Source organism: Pipra filicauda, unplaced genomic scaffold (genome assembly GCF_003945595.2).
Source record: "Pipra filicauda isolate LSUMZ 115617 unplaced genomic scaffold, ASM394559v2 scaffold324_size1259732_pilon, whole genome shotgun sequence".
Classification (NCBI taxonomy): domain Eukaryota; kingdom Metazoa; phylum Chordata; class Aves; order Passeriformes; family Pipridae; genus Pipra; species Pipra filicauda.
Window position 1 is genome coordinate 1,143,702 of NW_024104448.1, and position 19,085 is coordinate 1,162,786.

At 39.9% G+C, this 19,085-nt stretch overlaps 1 long non-coding RNA gene across 3 annotated transcripts; it reads left to right on the forward strand.

Moving 5' to 3' along the window:
* Nucleotides 1–263: 263 nt before the first annotated feature.
* Nucleotides 264–3,125, forward strand: LOC120323709. 3 transcript variants are annotated; one of them, XR_005564468.1, is made up of 3 exons: nucleotides 264–486; nucleotides 1,424–1,620; nucleotides 2,571–3,125. It is a non-coding gene; the product is annotated as an uncharacterized LOC120323709 (long non-coding RNA). The 3 variants fall into 3 exon arrangements; XR_005564467.1 differs by lacking the exon at nucleotides 2,571–3,125 and adding an exon at nucleotides 2,405–2,500; XR_005564466.1 differs by lacking the exon at nucleotides 2,571–3,125 and having other exon boundaries at nucleotides 1,424–1,818.
* Nucleotides 3,126–19,085: the final 15,960 nt, after the last annotated feature.

Consider the following 19,085-nt stretch of genomic DNA (forward strand, 5'->3'; position numbering starts at 1 on the left):
CTGCACGAAGCCATCCCCAACAGCCCCACCCTGTACCTGAGAGCGTTGTCCAAACCCTCCTAAAGCTCTGGCAGCCTTGGTGCTGTGCCCACTGCCCTGGGGAGCCCGTTCAGTGCCTGACCACCCTCTGGGGAAAGAACCTTTTCCTGAGATCCAGCCCAAACCTCCCCTGACACAGCTCCAGGCCATTCCCTGGATCCTGTCCCTGGTCCCCACAGAGCAGAGCTCAGGGCCTGCCCCTCCTCTGCCCCTCACGAGGATGTTGCAGACCGCGGCGAGGTCTGCCCTCAGCCTCCTCCAGGCTGAACGCACCAAGTGCCCCCGGCCAGTCCCCCCAGGGCTGAGGGACGGCTCAGGGATGGTTCAGGGATGGCTCCCCCCATGGCTCAGGACGGCCCAGGGATTGCTCTCGTCCGGGGCCGAGGCGCTGCCCTCCGCGGGATCGCGGCGCAGGCGGGCCCCGCCCCGGGCAGCCCTCGGCCGGAGGTGATTAACCCTAATTAGCTGCTGTCCCTGGGCATCGGCACCGCCCTGCCCGCTGCCCGCCCGGCCGCTTGTCATAGGGGTGTTACCCGAGAGACCGAGCCCGGGATACAGAACGGGAAACAGGCACAGTCCCTTTATTGAGCTCCGTGTGTTACAGTGCTGTGCTGTACTTCAGTGGGGGACGTGTGAGAGCAGTGTCAGAAGCAGGAGTGGAACCTTCTCCATGAGACTCACAGAATGGTTTGGGGTGGAAGGGGACCCTGAAGATCATCCAGTGCCACCCCTGCCATGGGCAGGGACACCTTCCACTAGCCCAGGTTGTTCCAAGCCCCGTCCAACCTGGCCTTGGACACTTCCAGGGATCCAGGGGCAGCCACAGCTTCTCTGGGCAACCTGTGCCAGGGCCTCCCCACCCTCCCAGGGGAGAATTTTTTCCTGGTATGTAATCTAAACCTACTCTCAGTTTGAACCCATTCCCCCTTGTCCTGTCACTAAATGCTCTTGTGGCTAGTCTTGCCCCATCTTTCCCGTAAGTTCCCTTCAGGTACTGGATAGATCATGTCAGTATTACAAACCAGCAAGGCACTGCTTACAGAGCTATGGAGCAAAGGCCCTGAATTTCCACGTCATTTGCCACTACAACTTAAGCTGTATAAATATGGCATCCAAAATACAGACCTTGTTCATCACATATGCACAGTAGAAGCTCAGGACATTACACAAATCTATTTTTTAAAATGTTTTTCACATACCTCAGAATGCTAATGGTAGTTACTTACCGTTATGGAGGAGGAGATAAGGATGGAAGTAAGGATTTGCTAAGGTTTAGAACCTACCACTAACATACCGTTATAATATACAGACAGCTACTGATTTAATCACAGCTGACCTACTGCCTGATAGCTGCAATAACAATAACAATTTTTTTTTATTTTAGGGTGCTGAAGGAACTTGGAATGAATGTGACAGATGTGGAGAAGTGTGGAAACAATTAAGAAGTGGCATAAAGGTGCAGAAAAAGCATGGAAAACATGAGAAAGAAAAATAACACTAAAGAAGAAAAGAAAGCACAGGCACCACCAACCAGCAAAGATAAAATCTACAAATAACAGGAAAAAAAGCACAATTATTAAGGTAAATTAATTAGAGCATTGAAACTATATTCAGAAAGAACTAGTATCATGCACAGCAAATGGCCTGAGGCCTGTATACATTATCATATAAAAGTTACAAATGTAAAGCAAGAGCTACTTAAGTATAAAGAAAGAGTATGTAACCACTGGTAGGGAGAACTACAGTAAAGCAACAAAAAGGAAAAAATGTATCCTGCCACCTTTGTTTGTCACTGGTGTTTGTTTGTGGAGGTAAGGATGCAAGAAGATGACCAAACGCTCCATGCTAAAGGATGTGATTTTTTTCCGGCTGCTCCCAGCTGCACACCAAACCCCTGACCAGTGTTCCTACTTTGGAACTTCCTGTCTCTGCAGCAGCCCAGCTTTTAATAGTGAAGGTGTGGTTATGAGGCTTTTGTGATCAGTTTGTGAGGTACTTGCCCAGATACTGAGGACTGAATGGCAAAAGAGCTCAGCCTGTTGTCAGAGGATCTGTGACAGCTGGAACTATTCCAGAATGAGCTGGGTCTGGCTGAGCTGTAAAGATCGAGGGTGTCTGTGATTCCTAGAGGGGCACATTGCACCTCAGAGAAGAAAAGTTCCCTTCTAGGGGCCACTCGGTTAACAAGGATCAAAACTTACCTGAACACCCCTTGTTTTATCAGCAAACATAAGTTTGCCAGTTGTCAGTACAGGTTTTGAATCAGTACTGTTCTTTTCTGGTATAGATAAAGTATAAAATGAGATTAATTTCTGTAGAGAATAATTTTATTACCCAACAGATAATTTTCCTTGTCTTTCAACAGAGCAGTATTGGACCACCATGACTTACTAAGTCAAGAGGTTGAAAGTTTTCCAGTAAATTAACAATTTAAGAAAAATTAAATGTCATATTAAATACTTCTAATGCTTTTCTAAATGTGCTTCAGTTGCTGATAAAACTGTGTTTAAATGCACAAATGTCGTCTGCAGGACTCCAACGCCCAGCTCGTGCCACAATGCTCAGCAAATTGTGCAATTCGCCATCTCTGACACGGGGTGGCACAACATGGCTGGGAATCCATCGAGTGCGAAATAGAACCGAGAGCACACGCAAACAAGAGGTCAGAGCCAACTACGAGGGCATGTTGAATAATTCTGTTTCTAAACATCAGACAATTGCAAATATAAGCATTTTCTGACACGAAAGCTTTACCAAAGAGAACAGGCTTGAAGGAATAATGCTCTATTGCATGAATTTGTCCTGTACATGGAAGGAATAAACTGTTACACAATTTTGGGGCATCACATATTTCACAATTAACCTTTAAATAGAAATTAGTCATCAAAAGCAACAGAATACAAAACATCCATCTTTTTAATAGTCCTTTCACATTTTACATATTAGAAAAATATTTTCTAGTAACCTAAAAAAACCCCACCACCTAGATGAAAAGTGCCCCCCTTTCAAGTGGTTCAAGCAACAGCTCAGAAATGTTGGGATTTGAAAACATTAATTTGAATGTCTGTCTCTGTGGGGTTGCATGTACAGACTGCATTTGTACAGAATTCCTTCTTGCTATTTTCCCTATGCAAGAAGTTCAAATACTGTTGTGGGATTTTTTTCCCCCAACTTTATTTTGCCCTTTTTGGATGGTAATGGCTTTGGGCTGTGGTTTTGTAGCCCATCCAAATAATTTGGCTCCTGTCTTAGACAACTGTGATACAAAATTACAAGATCAGCACATCGTGGAGCAGCAGCTTTCAGATCTGTGGGCAGGAAGTGTGTAATATTTTGCTTCACTTTGCTATACCTATCACCACCTCTGGAAAGCCATTCTATTGGAATCAGCTGTCCCACTGCAGTAGCTGGGTTTCATGGTCTTGGTATATCATGAGGGATTATTGATCCTATAGTGACCCTCCACAGTCTTTCTGTGTCCCTGTGTCCCCTCTCCCAACTCGCCCTGAGCTACTTCAGATCCACCCCACGATGCTGCAGTGGACTAGTTCTTCAGCAGACTTGCACTTCACATCTCCTGACACCCCCACCCCCATGCTTTGTCTTTTTCTATCTCTGAACAAATCCCTGGCTGTTGAAAAGAAGCCAAGGTCTAAGCCAAGTCTCAGTGAAGAACTTGTGTTTGGAATTCAGCTGGAAAAGTACAACAAATACAGAGAATGCACATCTTTCTGAGTCAAACCAAAGCCCAGACCTGGGCCATTTCAGGGGCAGAGCTGTTACCTACACACAAATGAGAACCTGTTCCTCCTCTGTGGGTATGATTTCAGGAGCATTTATATATTTTTCTCTAGCAGGGAACAGTTTGTTGGCTACAAACAGCCATACTGGTACGAGAGAAAGCAAGAGCCAGCTTGGCAGCCATGAGAATCCTTCTATCTGTATTGGTGGGGGGATGTGTTATGATTATTTAGTTTATAGAATCTACTGATGTTCTTCATTACTCTTTAAATAAGATTTCTGTATCTGCAAGTGAAAGGTACTAAATGCATTGCTATTAATACCATATTTGCAAATTTCTATGCCCTCAAGAAAAGTGGATATTAATTTCACTTTGGCTGAAAACTGAGGGACCTATTAACTGTGGGAATAACGTGGAAAAATAACAGCAACAGGAGATCTCTTGAATCTGCCTCTTCCAGATAAGGACTGTGAGACAATCCCAGTACACCAATAGCACTGCAGACAAATGTGTGGTTGTGTACTGTTAACTCACAGTCCTTAATTTGTACTGGCAGGTCTGCCAGTCTCAGAAAAAGGAGACAGTTACACATAGTAACTACACATAGTTACACAGATAACTTTTGTTTTCTGAGGTTATTTTGACATGGTAAACATTCTTATCTTTCTGTGCCTTGTAAAAAAGGTCTGATCTTTGCCATTTGCAGTATCAGATTAATGTCTACAATAATGCTGTGTTAATAATATTATTTTTATCATATTGTGGTCTTAATCCAATATCAAGGGTGGATGAATCACACAAGGAAAATATTTGTGCATAATCAAAAAATCTGCAGCTTCCCTCACAGGAAACAGTTGGGTTCTCAGTTTGTGTTTCTGTGTGCTCTGATGGTCAGGCTGTTATTCATGCTTGGTGCAGGATGCATTCAGTGATACTTGGTTCAGCTCACTTCTAACAGGTTCTGAAAAAAACCACAAAACACATGAAGCACCCTGTTACATGGACAGAAGATATCTTTGCTGGTTGAGCTTGAGGGGAAAACTGGGTACAATTATATATTCTTTTAATTATTCATGACTTGGGTCTGAAGTGAATGTGTATACATTTTTCACTTATTCACTTTATAAAATTCAGAACTAAGCCCAGAAGCAGTTTTATTCTTGGCAGCATGACAAGTTTCCTTTCCCCAACGAACCAGTCAAAGGAATTGTTCCTCAGAGAGTTTGTCATCCCCGTGTATCCCAGAGAGACAGGAGGGAAGCTGGCATTCATTACACCCCCGTCACACATCTGTGTGTACACTCCCTCCCTCCCTCCCTGCCTGTGACAACAAGCCCCTCTGAGAGGACTGTGTTTATATCCAGCGTGTGGTTTCATTTGTGTAGTTGATTTGCAGTTCATTAATCTAGAAAGTATAGCCCAGTTCTGATAAGGACAATGTACCCATCCATATCTGCTTATTCCGCCTTCTGTCCCCAATGCACTACAGTTTGGAGAGAGGGAATTTGTGCTGTTTTGAGGAGCAACTGCAGCTAAAGCAGCTCAGGAGCCAAGCCGATGTAAACACACACCAGGAAATTGTTTTGATGTGGCCTCTCAGGCTGCTGGCAATGCAGTGTGCTTCCTTGGGAGACATGCAAATTTATGGGACACAACTTGACATGATTAAGGCAATGCATACAGAGGAGGTAATTGCCCTTTGGCAAGGGAATGATGTCAAGGGCCAACAATTCTTTATGTTCTTGGCAGTGCAGGTAGGATCATGAAATCAGGGGCCTCTTGGAGTTTCATTATAATTTAGGTGTTGGATTTGGTATTGTTTAAAAAATGTTTGTCCAATGTTTATGGTTGTATTCCTATTAGTTGTTTGCAGGGGAATCTAAGAACAGTGGTCAATTTGTAGTCATCAAAACCTATATCTGTATCTGCTGCTATTGTGACAGCTTATGATAGCTTGTTGAGTTTGGAGAGAACAACAACAACAAAGAGGAGTTAAAATAATGCCACAGGGAGACATCAACTTCTGCTGCTCACTCACAGCAGTGGGGTTCTTCACTTTGAAATGTAATTATCAGAGACACTGACTGATAATGTCCTTGTTGGCAGACATGTGCTCAGAACTCATCCAACATGCCTGAGTCGAGTCAGATTCAGCTTGTGTCAGGGTTAATGAGGAATTACTGATCACTACCTGGGAATCTGGGGGCAAGAATGGCTGAACTTAAGGTGAAAGACTGCGTATCCTATTACCACTCCCCTGAGTCAGCCTAGCAAATAGCCAACTGTAATGTCTTAATTACCCGCGTGTTAGGACCGAGCCTGCTCTGCCTTGCAAGCTGCGCGCGTTGCTAATTACATGGGGTGAGCACCCAGGGAACGGGCACTGGGGCTGTGCCGGGCCAGGCAGGGTTCCCACTGCGCTGCACAGCCAGGCTGGGCACTGGGAAGGTGCTGAATTGTCACCCTTTTGTTCAGTGCAAAGCCAAGGAAAAGCGAAGCCGTGCTCTTTGTGTGCTCAGACGTTACTGCTCAACCTCCCGGACGAGGCAGACTGTGTGTGCCAAACTTAAGAAGGGAAGGGAATGCAAAGGAAGACACTGGTGGGAAGAGCACGAGGTGTGCAGCCCTGGAGCTGGCACCTCTCACAGCTCTGCTGGCCAGAGCCTCTGGCACACGGCTCTGCTGCCCCGAGTGCCCCGAGCCGCGGGCACTGCAGCCCTGCTGGGCTGGGTGCAGGGGGAGCAGAGAGGAAGTGTGCTCGGGGTGTGTTGTGTTCTGCCTGGGAACAGCTGCTGTACGATTCTTCAGGGACTTGTACCATCTGCTACAGATGAAAATCTATCATGTTACACAGTGCCTTTATCAGAAATAGGAACTTGGAAGAACATCACAAAGCTGTGATTAGTTTGCTAGTACAAATTTGACTTTTGAACTACAAAACTACTTCCAAAAATCACGGTCTCTCGTTTGTCCAGTGGATAATTGATAAATACTTGGATAACTAAAACTGTGTAATTAAAAAATGTGTAATTTCTTGAGGTTTTTTAGATCTAAAAAACTATAGTCCCAAAGTTCTTTTTAGAGCAAATGCTTCATATTTGGGGGGGTTTTCCATCCCTCTCCATAAGTAAATGATTTCTTTGGCATTTCCTCCACTGGTACCTGTCATTTTCTTCTTCAAATTAATTTTTGGTTGTCTATTGCATTATGTATTAAATGCAATTTTTTGAGGTAATTCCTATCTAAGCTTTCTGTATCAGTCCCTGGCCCTTCATGTCCAAGATTTTATTCAGGTAGAATGCATAGATTTTATCCTAGCCATTAATTTTAATTTTCAAACAGTATTTTCTGAAGATTAGCTAAATTAAATCATTTTTGCAATTAGTGTCAAATTAATCCATAATGGAAGGTAGGGAACAGCAGAGATGAAGTCTCTTAGATTTTGACAGATACCCTCATTGAGTTTAATGTTTTGTATAATATCTCCTTAAGTGAGCAGAGAGCTCCCTCCCTCACACCTCGGCTGCGAACCACAGAGAATAACAAAGCTCTTTTTCCATTGCTGGATTCTAAGGGCGAGTGTTGGTAACCCTGACTCTATTAAAAACCATTTTTTGCCTTCATCAGGCCTTATCTCTGGCACTCAGTAGCTAATGGTTGCTGAAGCTCCATGGATTGTAACAGACAGTCTGCCACAAAAAACCAACCAACCAAAACCAAACCAAAGACAAAACCAAAACCAAACCAACACCCAAACCCCCTCAAACTTGATTTCATAGCTTTAAGTGAAAAAGAAGCCAAATGATCAATCCAAGTAGTGGAAATCAGGGAATCAACCTCCAGTAGGCAGACTAGTGGGGAAAAGGAGGCTAGAAATGGATTAACAAACCAGTCACCTCAGGATGAATTCCCGGATCAACAAGCATTGGGTCTGAACAAACCTGACAGTCTGAGGAGTCTGGCATTTGGACTGGTTCAAATAAAAGCAAGCAAGCCCACTGGCACTCACCTGAGCTCACTGGGGTGCTTGGCCATAGCCCTCTGTGCCCCAAGCGCTTTGGTTTGAGGTGCCTGGTCCTGAGCAGCCCTTCTGCTCTGCCCCGTGACTGAACCCAGCCCGCGTTTCTCCCGGGATTAAATGTTTACTCCTGACTGCTCAGGGTCCTCAGGCACTTCCATTTTCTAAGAACAGTTTGTTTTGTTTTTAATAAGCAGGGACATCGGTGTAATGGTTCATTTGTTCTGGCATCATATGGCATCACTTAAAATTGTTTGGTTTAAACCAAAACTTCTTTTTGTGCCTGATCTGTCCTAGCAGACTTCAGTGGCAGTTTTGTTTGAAGTAGTAGCATGTTAAAAATTACTGAGATTCAGGAATAGATGAAGAATTTCTAGAAAAGATCTATGAAGTTTGAGAAGACAAGTGAGCAGTTCCAAGGGGATAAACTTAATTGTTTATCACTGTTTACTGGTTTTGGGTGAACTTCCCTTGTGTACTCTGTAAGTGTCCTTTAGGCTTGGTCATACCCTACCAGTCTGGCAAGATTCTCAGAAAGTACCAGGAGAGCTGCTGAGCAAAAATCAAACAAACATAAACCTCAAGAAACCACCCCACCTCCCTCCAAACTCCAAACGTGACTTACTGTCATCCCAGGTAAACACAGAAACTTTGAGATCCTGGGGTTAAACATGCAGGGTGTGGGTAAAATTAAAGAACTGGAGTGCTGAAACTGGGGGTAGTGAGACCTTCAGCACGCAGACAGGATTCTACCTTTCTGCAGGTATGAGGTGGTGCACTTTGGCTGCTGCAGTTGCCCAGTCCAGCTGCACCTTTGTGGCAGAGGATGCCAGACTGTGACACAGGCTGCAGAACAAGAAGGTGCCTATTTCTTCTCTACCACAGTTTAAAGCCCATCTTACCAGAACCAGTTGAAAGCTGTGGCAATTTGAACTAAATTACTACATTATTAGTTTAATGAGCAAAAGCTGTCTTTGCTGGCTCTCCCATGGAAGCAGTAACAGAATGAGAGTTCCTAATAACCCCTCCTGAACTGGAGATAATGAATCAAAGCCTTTTGGATGCCTTTGAAATTAAGACTGACATATGGGAAATCTGTGTAATTTTCAGTCCTGCTCCTTTCAGGACCTTGGCCAAGGAAGATCACATTCTAAGGTGTGGTTCCTTGTTCCCCAGTTCACAAAGAAGCCCTGTAGACTATAAATTCTTCTGCATAGGATGATGTTAAGCTGTTAGTTTTGCACAGTGAGGCCTTGGCTTTCTCTGGAGCTATTTAATGATACTGTAGCATCAACCAACAATGCCAAACTATTGATTTAGGGATCATTTAAATTCAGTGTTAATGATATTTGTTCAGCTATAGTCTGTGTATGAACCTCACAAATGAGGAATACTCCCAAGTCCTTGAAACTCCTTCTATGAATATCCTCTGGAATATTTAAGCCTTTCAATTTAGTTCACGTTGAGTTGAATGTGTGAGCTCTGCAGTGATTAATGAGATCTCTGAGAATGGTGATGTCTCCCTCCAATACTGTTGCCTTGTAAAGTTTGCACCTAAGTGCTTCCAGAGACCTAAAAATCATTTGTGGGTATCAGTCTGTTCTCTCACAGACATCCTGTGGATCTCAAATTCAACAGAAATAGGGGAGATAAAGAACAGAGGTAACAGCACAGCATTTTGCAGCCAGATGTTCACATACAAAATTAAATCAGTCTTACTTGTTGACTAGAACATTGCTCAAGAGGAGATTTTTCCTGAAAACAGAACTGAAAATCTTTTGCATCACTGCCGTTCACTCTAGGGAAGCAAAGATCAATACAGATTTGGCTAGAGGTGGATTTTGTTAGATTCAAGTAAAATGTGAAAAGCACTGTCACACAGGACAGTGTTGGGGCATCATAAGCACCATAAGAAAATAAAAAGACAGTAAGAGATGCGTCTGTTGTGTCCCACAGTCTTCAGTTTATCCCCTAAGCACACAAAAGAAATGAGCAAACCAGAAAAAGCCTTATAGAATGGAGCAATCTAGAATATTGCCCTCAATATCCAGTGCATTTACAAACTGCTATTACTAAATATGACTCATCAAGATTAAAAAAGGAAAATAATTTAGTCAGAGCTGTTGTGAAGTCAGTATTTAATGTTACTTTTTGTATTTGCTGTGATAAGCACTAAAATTTGCACACTCCTTGATAAATCATTGTTTAGCAATGTCTAGAGGGTCCAGTAAATGGTTTGGAATTGCCACAATGTAATAAATGGTTATTTGATAATGAATGAAATTGTTTGAAAATACTGTTAAAATGTCAAGTTTTAACATATAGAACATTAGTCAAAAGGAGTGCAAACATGGAAACCATAGTGACACTATAAATATACTGCAACAAATGCATTTATTTGTACAGGGCAAATAGTAGGTGCTGTATACAAACCAGTATAAATTGATATATGAAGTTAATTTCAATCTGTAAAAGTAATTGCATTGGTTTAACTTATTTAACTCTCCTTACAGTAATATTTATAGCAGAATGAGAAAGTAAAGAAATAAATGATGATAAATAGATAAAATACATAGGAAATGGGAATTGTTTTCCAGTTTAATTATGCTGTCACATAAAATTATCACAGAAATACACTATGCCGACAAGGAGAATACATTAAAATCCCATTACGCTGTGCAGAGTTGGCTAGTTTTTGCTACTGTTTATTCCACAAATAGCTTTTCATCTTTTCGACTATCATGAACAGTTATACTTTGTAAAAAAATAGAGTGCTGCCAAAAAGACAATATAGGCTGTGCCAGTTGGTGATTGGCCTGTAGAACAAAGCTGGGAAGCGAGAATGTCACACCTTTCTCTTCAGAATAAATCTGACCACACAGTAAAATTTGAAAGAAAAAAAAATGCCTGCACAGAACAAGTAATTTCCCTTCTCTTTTTTTTCTCAGACACAACTGTAATTGGAGGTTTTGCATGGCTGTGGTCTCCACACAATGTGCTCATATGTTGTGGTTATACATTATTTTAACTATAGTAAGAGCAGGACCAACAAGCAGGCAAAACATTAAATAACAGAGAATTTGTTTTCTTCTTCCAAGCCAGATATTTGTGGTTTCAAACTGAAGTCCATCCTACCATTTCTTTCCATGATGCATTAATGTGTGTGGTATTTTTTATCCTTTGCTTTCTATGTCTTGGTCTGAACACACAATGACAGCCTCACCAGGGGCAGAAAGATGCATCTGTTTCTTTGAAGGGGACTTGACTTTTCTTCTCTATTTTTTTCAGAACACTTGAAGCTTAGTTCACTTGCAAAGAGCTATCTGCTATTAGATAGGTAAAGAACATTATGATGCTGTAGTTAATGCTAATAATATGACTTGTTATTTTGACCTCTCAGTGACATCATAAATCTAGCTGTGTTTTCAAATTTACAACTTCCAAAACGGAGTGATTAAGTAGGAATTGGTGCTTTACTTAATTAAAAAATATATTAAATATTACTCTTTAGGGTTCCAGTAATTATCTGGAAAACAGGATTCTCTAGAGACTTCAAATTCAGTTTTTAATAGATACTTCATTAATTTTTAAAATCTTAATTTTTTAAAAAACATAGTAAATCAGAGGCATACTAAATCTTTAGCCTCAGATTGATGAGTTTGATCAGTGAGGATAAGCAATACCCTGACTAGAAAGGAAATCTCTAGAATATGAAATACCTGTGAAGAGAATACCATGTGCAACCCCCAGAAGATAAGGCAGCTCCCTGGGTAAGATGAGATTTAGGTCACCAAAGATACTTGTCACATCTGTATAAATTCAATGAATGGTCTTGCTCCAAAACTGTATGCCAGCTCCTTAAAATGATGTGTATATGGAGCAAGACTGATTTTTTAAAGCTGTCTATTGCTGTAACAGGCTGGCAATAACTGAAGTAAGCTATCATTAGACCCAGGAAAGGCTCGTTTGTTATGCTCCAAAATGGCCTGTTATTTACAGTTCTTATTACAAACATGGAACGTGGAAGGCATTCAAATTTCAACAAAGTTGAAATACTGGTAAACTTGCCTTCTAACAGTAGCTAATGATATTTTGGCTCACAGGAATGATTTATAGCCTTTCCACTGCCACATGAGCATTTCAAAAGGACAAAATTGAAAACATTTGAATGTTTATGCAAATCAGAAGCAAAGACCTTCATTCCCTTCTTTTTATTTTCTGATCTTAATCCATAGTACCTCTGCTGACACGTACACAGTTATGGGGTTTGGTTGTGTTTTTTTAAGAGACTTCCAAATATTACATACAGCCTACGTTTTAGAGAGATATATATATATATAGCATCTAAATTACACTGAAAGCTAGTGCTCAATGTCAGGAGCCCCAGATGTCCACCTCATATTTTCAAATCTGGAGACACAAAAAATGAGAGCCATAACTATCTCTCATTAAAGAACTCAAGAATCAACTGCTGTAATTGTTGGAGTCCAGACATTATCATTACAGAGGACATTTAAAGAGATATCTGAAGTAAATACGTACTTAGGAGTAAATATTACTCCTAAGTAATATTTCTTTTAGCTTTTGCCCTTTATAAATTCTGCCACTAAAAATTTTGCTTCAAGAGTTGTATTTAAACAAATTCAGTATGAAACTTCACTAGAATCAAATCTCATCTCTTTTCAGCAAGAATCATGAACTAGGCCTCAGTGGTTTTGATTTGGAGGTTCTGTGTGAGATTTGCATTGTTGTAAACATTTCACTCATCTGTAAAGGTAATATCCATTTAAAGAAAAAAAAAGCTAAGTGATAGTGAGAATAAGTTATGATAGGACAGCCCAGAACTGAGTGATATCATGAATTGCTCTCTTGATCCTATTAAAGTAATTTAAAATCTTAAAAATTTTATGTTTCTATGAAAGAGGGAGGAAATACGGGATCTGTGAATAAATGTTTTCAGGCTTAAGATTGATGCACTTTTACACACCTTTTTGGGATGAAGTACTCTTCAAGGTAATAATTATTAATAATTAACATCACAGTAATAAGTAACTGTTACAAAGACACACACACAGAGTAAAAAGAGAACTAATTATGCCATCAGATTTAGTTATTAACTATTTTGCTTCATGCAGGCCAATGTTTATCATCAAAACTGGGCAGGAATACTCCGCAATAATGTCCTAAACTCAGAGTTGTCCTGTCCTGTAGGGTCATTTGCAGTTCCTCCTTCCTTATGGCTCCCTGGACTGCAGAGTGTTCCCAGGGGAGTCAGCAGAAACACAACACATGCACAGTTCAGGACCTTTGGCTGCAGGTGAGACTCTGAACATCACTAACTTCCAGGAGGAAATGGAGGTTTCACTTGAAGTTCCAGTATGGCACTTTTGTGCCTCTTCAATCTTCAATTGAGCAAGTGTGTTTATCTCTAAAAAGCATTTTCTGAGGTCTGCATTTGTCACCTTCTTGTGGCAGGGTATTAATGGTTCTTTCCATCATATGTTACATGTTCATACCTTTGGCAAGAGCACCAAGGCCCTCCTGCCTCTGGACATACTCCTCAAAACACAAAGAACTAACAGAGGTAAAAAAACTCTTTCTCTTGCAATTTTTTTTTCATTTCCTAGAAAATTAAACTACATATGTTCAGAATCAAGAATTCCTTAAAAGAAAGGTACTGTGGTGACTAAGTAGAGACATTTTGATCATGTGACTTAGGCAAAGTGCAGGGGAAAAATATTTTCATCCTTGTCTATTTGAAACTTTCCCCATTATAAAATTATATACATACATACACATTTTCATAATATACACATACAAAACATTGCAAATTTTGACAGGCTCACTAGGTCATTTTGTTTGAATAGCAAAGCAGCAAACAGGTTCCTAAACAAAAGGGTAATCCAGTTTCATTGGTAAAATCTAAAGTGAATTTAATGTTTCCTACTACTTGTGAATAATTGCTATCTGAAAATATGAATCTATTAATATTATTGAGCAGGTGACCACTCAGTGCTTAATAGGAACTAGCAATTAGTGTATGTAAATCAACTAAGACAGCAGCATCTCAATTGCTGTTCTGCACAGAGGAATAGTTAATTTGTAGGAGTACATGTTTCCAGCCCAGATTTTAAAAAGTCACGTTTTCTACTGCTGAAAACCTCAGTACCTATAATATTTGTTGTGCATTTTGTGATTATTCTTAATGCCCTTGCAAACATGTGTAATAAAATGCTAACAAACCATCATCCATTACTTAATTATATTTATCTAGATGGATAAAGTTGAGGTGGGGGAAGCCTGTGGTAAAAATATTGTTTCTCATTTGGCAAACAGAGACTACATTTACAGCTTAATTATCCCTTGTAATGCTGTAGAGGGATTTTCCTGTTAATCATACTCGGGACCAGAGCTGATTAAAAAAAAGTTGTGGATTTTTTTTTTTAATTTTTTTTTTGTAGTGAGGTTTAAAAAGTCTGTTGACTCACAGTTAAATCCATGGCCTCTCATGGAGGGGATTGAAATGTTTGGGAGGCTTCTTTGGGAACTGCACAGGGAGCTTCTCTGACAGTGATGAAACACCTTGTATGAGGCAAGACAAATATCTCAGAAACTAATGCTGCAGTTGCCTTCAGAAACTGTGCCTATGGAAAATAGCAGAATAATTCATCTTAATTAATAGAAATACTTCTGTGTTTCAGCAACCAAGTGCAAGAAAAATAGAGGTCAGTTCTAGAAACCTTCATTTATGAGGGTATCCCACTAAATTCCAAAAGATCACTAGTGTGCACAATGATGGCCAGACATCAGAGAATGCAGTTTCTCTCTAGTTGGGTTTGTCAGTGCTCCATGAGATCTTGTCAGTTTGAAATCTTCAGATAGTGTTTTTTCAAAGCCAAATCTATGCTAATGGCCGTGGACCACCAGGCACTAAAAGCAAACTGAGAAATTGTGTCTTGTAGTGCAGTTGACTGTGGTTGCAAAGAGAGCCCAGGAAGTGCTCACTGAGTCACCAGCCAACCTTCATACCACTCTCTTCAGTGACTGGGCAGAAGTGGTCACTGCAGGGAATATGTTACATCCACTCACACTGAATTTGGAGAGTAACCCCTGAAAACACCTCCTTTGGTGGAGCTGGTCATGCTCAGAGTCGGGAGATGAATCCCTCCATCGGTTCCTTGGCAGAAGACTGTTTGGCAGGTGTGCCTTGGCTCTGGCCAGCTGTGGGTTCATTAACTTCTGTGTTAACTAGCTAACAAATTGCTCTCTGCTACTTATTTGGAAATACATAGGATGCACAGTTCCTAAGTTCCGTTCCTCCCTGGGTACCTTCCAGTGCTGGCACAAAGCCTGCCCTTGTTGCATGAACACAAACGAAAAAATCACATCAACATGTTAAAGGGTGTCTGAGCTCTGGGGATGCATTAATGAAGTAGTTTTTCCTTTTTTTTTTTTTTTTTCAGTAAGCTGTAGGTTGTTAAGCGCTGGTAAGAAAAATAAGAAATATACTTTTTGTACAAGGGTTGAAAATCTGTACAGGAGGATATAAATAGAAAAAGCTTAATCCAGAAACCCATTCAGAGATATTGCTAAGATCTTATTTATCAGCCTAACTAAAATGCTGAATTGAAAATTTTTGCATAGATTTGAACTTTTACTACCCGATCATTTACATAAACTCAGTAATTTACTACTGGATTTGCCTTCAATTTTGTGGAAGTCTTGGGTAGCCTATCATGGAATATTAAGCAATTACACTGGAAGTTTTAACAATTAGATTAGTAATTAAAATTAATATCGGTAGTTCTTGAAGACATGTTTGTGATTATACTTTAGGACAAACAGATGGAAAAGTTTTAGTTTTCCTCTTCAAAAATAATTTGTGAGAAAAAAAGCCAATATTTATTTCCATGGTTTTCTACAGATCATCATCCTTTGCTGATGAATCTGTACCAGCACAGGAGTAACAATCAGTACTGACCACTCACACCAAAGGCAGTTACAGGAAAGGTTGTGACTTGGGTTTGTTCTGATATCATGCCAGCAAAAATTTTGGCATACATGAAAGCACAGTGATTTAAAAGGTGCTTTTAAAGACTTTGAAGGATTTGTGTTTCCTTCATGAGACTTTGTTGTATCGGTATAAGAAAATTCATACTGATCCCTTTCCACATCAAGGAAACTTTTTTACTTTTCATTAAATCATAAAGTAGCATGAGCTTTTTAATTTTTTTTTTAAGCTTAGAGACATCCTAAATGAGACCCACTTTTAATATCTGAATTGTTTTAATCTTTTTTTTCTTTAAATTGACAGAAAAAGAAAAAGAAAAGGAAAAAAATTAAATCTGAAAAACGAGCTTTTAGGAGAAATGCTTATGATAATGAGTGACAGCACACATATAATTAGGAAAAGGTAAATAAAAATAAATAAGAAAACATTGACATTAGGGATGCCATGAGGGACTTAGAGCTTTTGAAACTCAATATAAGGGACACTACTTCAAAACACAGAAGGAATTTCATAGCCTTAAATGCATTGCTAAAAGGGAGCCAACTCTCAGCAAGACAAGAATTATCAAACTCATTACTGCTCACGTTCCCTTCAGATGAGAGTCTTTCCAGACACTGATCAAATATTAAGCAGAAGAACAGTCAGAATTGGCCAGTAGTAAAATCTATAATAGAAAATTCAGAGACCTGTAACTTATTGCTTTTTAAACTTGACTGGGAGGGGGACAGGAGTTAAAATACAGCAATCCCTGACAAACTGCTCAAAAATAGTTAAAAATGCCTGAAGGAACTTAGTGCATTAAAGGAGGACAATACAAACCTTTAATATGTTCCTTTGAGCAGCTGAATGTGTGTTCCCCAAATGCAGTCAGTGTGCAGACACAGCCTACCTGATTTAAGATATAGCAATGATAATTGGGGTCACTGGTGAGGAAAGCTCTTGATCACGTGCTTGCAGTGGTGGAATCCCCACCTAAGCAGTTCCCTGAGACAGGGGAAAGTTCACATATGATCATCACATGGAAAGGCTGAATAATTTCATGCCTACTTATAGTTCAGACAACATGAACTCTCATTTCTTACTCAGTTTTCACATGTAAAACATTTCATTTAACTGTGGGATTCCTGGTAATAGTTGGAATTTTTCAGCTGATGACATTTGTATCAAGAAGCTTATGAAGCATCATTCACTATAGGTGATGTCTCAGGAAACCTGCCTGCAAAGGGCTCTACAAGCTCACAATATTAAAGCATCTTCTTTAAAAGGAAGTCAGATATTAGGAAAAAAATTCAAAATTTTTGAATATGGACTAGTTAATACCATCTAAGAGAAAACCGAAAAAGCTTCTTCAACATTTCAGAGTCTCATAAAAATTGTCCTGGCACATTTAAAAAGTAAAATCTGTTATGTTTATATTAACATTATAATAATTTTCTCTTAGGACCCGGATCAGCATTCAGCAAATATGAACAGATGTAATATGAATATTACATTTTGTGAGCTTAACTGATTCATTGACTGCAATATCTTTTAAAAAAAACTAGCAAAACATCATCAGCAAAGGTTAACATTGAAAGCCTGAAATACAATCAACTTACAACAATATCTGCCTGCAATTCTAGATATTACCTGTTGATTTTCCACTCTTGGTATTTATCCTGACAGATTTTCCATTTATTCAATTGATATTTAACAATTAAAACACAAACCAAAACTTTAGGATTAAGCCATTGCTCTGATAAATCCTACTGAATCAAACCAGAAGAGTTTGGTTATTCTAGATCTGGAATAAAGGCTGCTGCATCCTAGGGCAGCTTGGTGCTTCAGTTTAACCTGAGGCTTACAGCCATACTTTTGCTGAATTAAAACTGGACACTACATTATGCTCTGAGAGCCAAAGCACGTTTTACTTATGGATAAATCCTACATGTGGCATTATCAAATTCCAGTCTGATTGCACTGGTGTTCCATGGAGTGCAGGTAGGCTGGATTTCTACATTTTCTTACTCTGTGGGATGGTAATGCTGAATAACAGTAAGAGCAGAAAATGGCATAATGGGACCTTCTGCTTTTTATAACAATCCAATTTATGTTCTAAAAATGCTACTGAGAGACTTAGCAGAGTTTAATGTCTGATGTCAAGCTGCAGTAATGGAAGGTGTGATCCAGTACTTGCAAATAGATACAAAGTCCTTAGCAGTAAGCTTAAGTGAAAACTTTAATATCATTATCAGAAAGAATATGGTTAAAAATATTTGTCTAGGTCTATAAGTAAGATTTTAAAGTAAGATTTTAATTCGCAGCACTGTAGGTCTAGAACATCTCTTTCAGCAAAGTCTTGTCTCAGTCCTTTGCTCCTGAGACAAAGTTCATGTTATCACTCACACCACTGAAATGACATCTGGATTTTCCAGTACTTGGAATTCTGAGCTTTCCTTACCTTTGGATTTGATTCACATGTGAGCAGGGTGAACACAGTGGTGTTTATAAACTGGGATTTTGGACTTTGATCCTGCCACAGCTCTGCACTAAAGACCAAATGTAATTGGTCACTTCAGGGAGTGACAAATTTAGAATCAAGGCAGGGAAAAATATCATCTGCATTTGAGTCATTTGCACAAGACCTAACAGAGAAAAAATGCCCCATCACTGTCAGCTGAATGTTCTATCAAAGCTGCAGTCACATGCTGTTCTATTGAGATTAACTTTACCTGCTGAATGCTGTGAAATTTATTTCAGTGGCCCATGACCACCATATATCAGCCCCCGACCCCTATCTATATAAAACAATAAGCATGATCTTAAGGCTGTCTTGAAGGCTGTCTGAGAGATGTATATTTACTGACATATAACCTGACTAAAGCCAAACATCATTACCCCTGTGACTGATTGGAGGGCAGTCATAACTTAACAGTTTTATTTCCCTTCTACAGCTGAGCTCCTTGACCGTGGTAGCTGAGCTGACATGGCATTTCAAGTCTTGTTACCAGCTCAATGGTTCTCTTATTTAGAAAAAAAAAAAGGGGAGTGGGGGTGGGGGGAGGCTGGAAAAGAAAAAGAAAAGGCACCTCTTCATTTAGCCTCTCCATCTTGATCATTGCTGATGGGCTATCAATAATTTCAACTGGGTTAAGCAGCTGGCTGAAGGTTAAATAAATTCTGCCTGTTGTTTGCATGATCATACCTGAATTCAAGAATTTTAATTTGAAGCAGATTTCTTTTTGGTTGCTCCTTGCAAAATTCTTACAGGATCAAAGATAGGTTAGAAAAGAAGT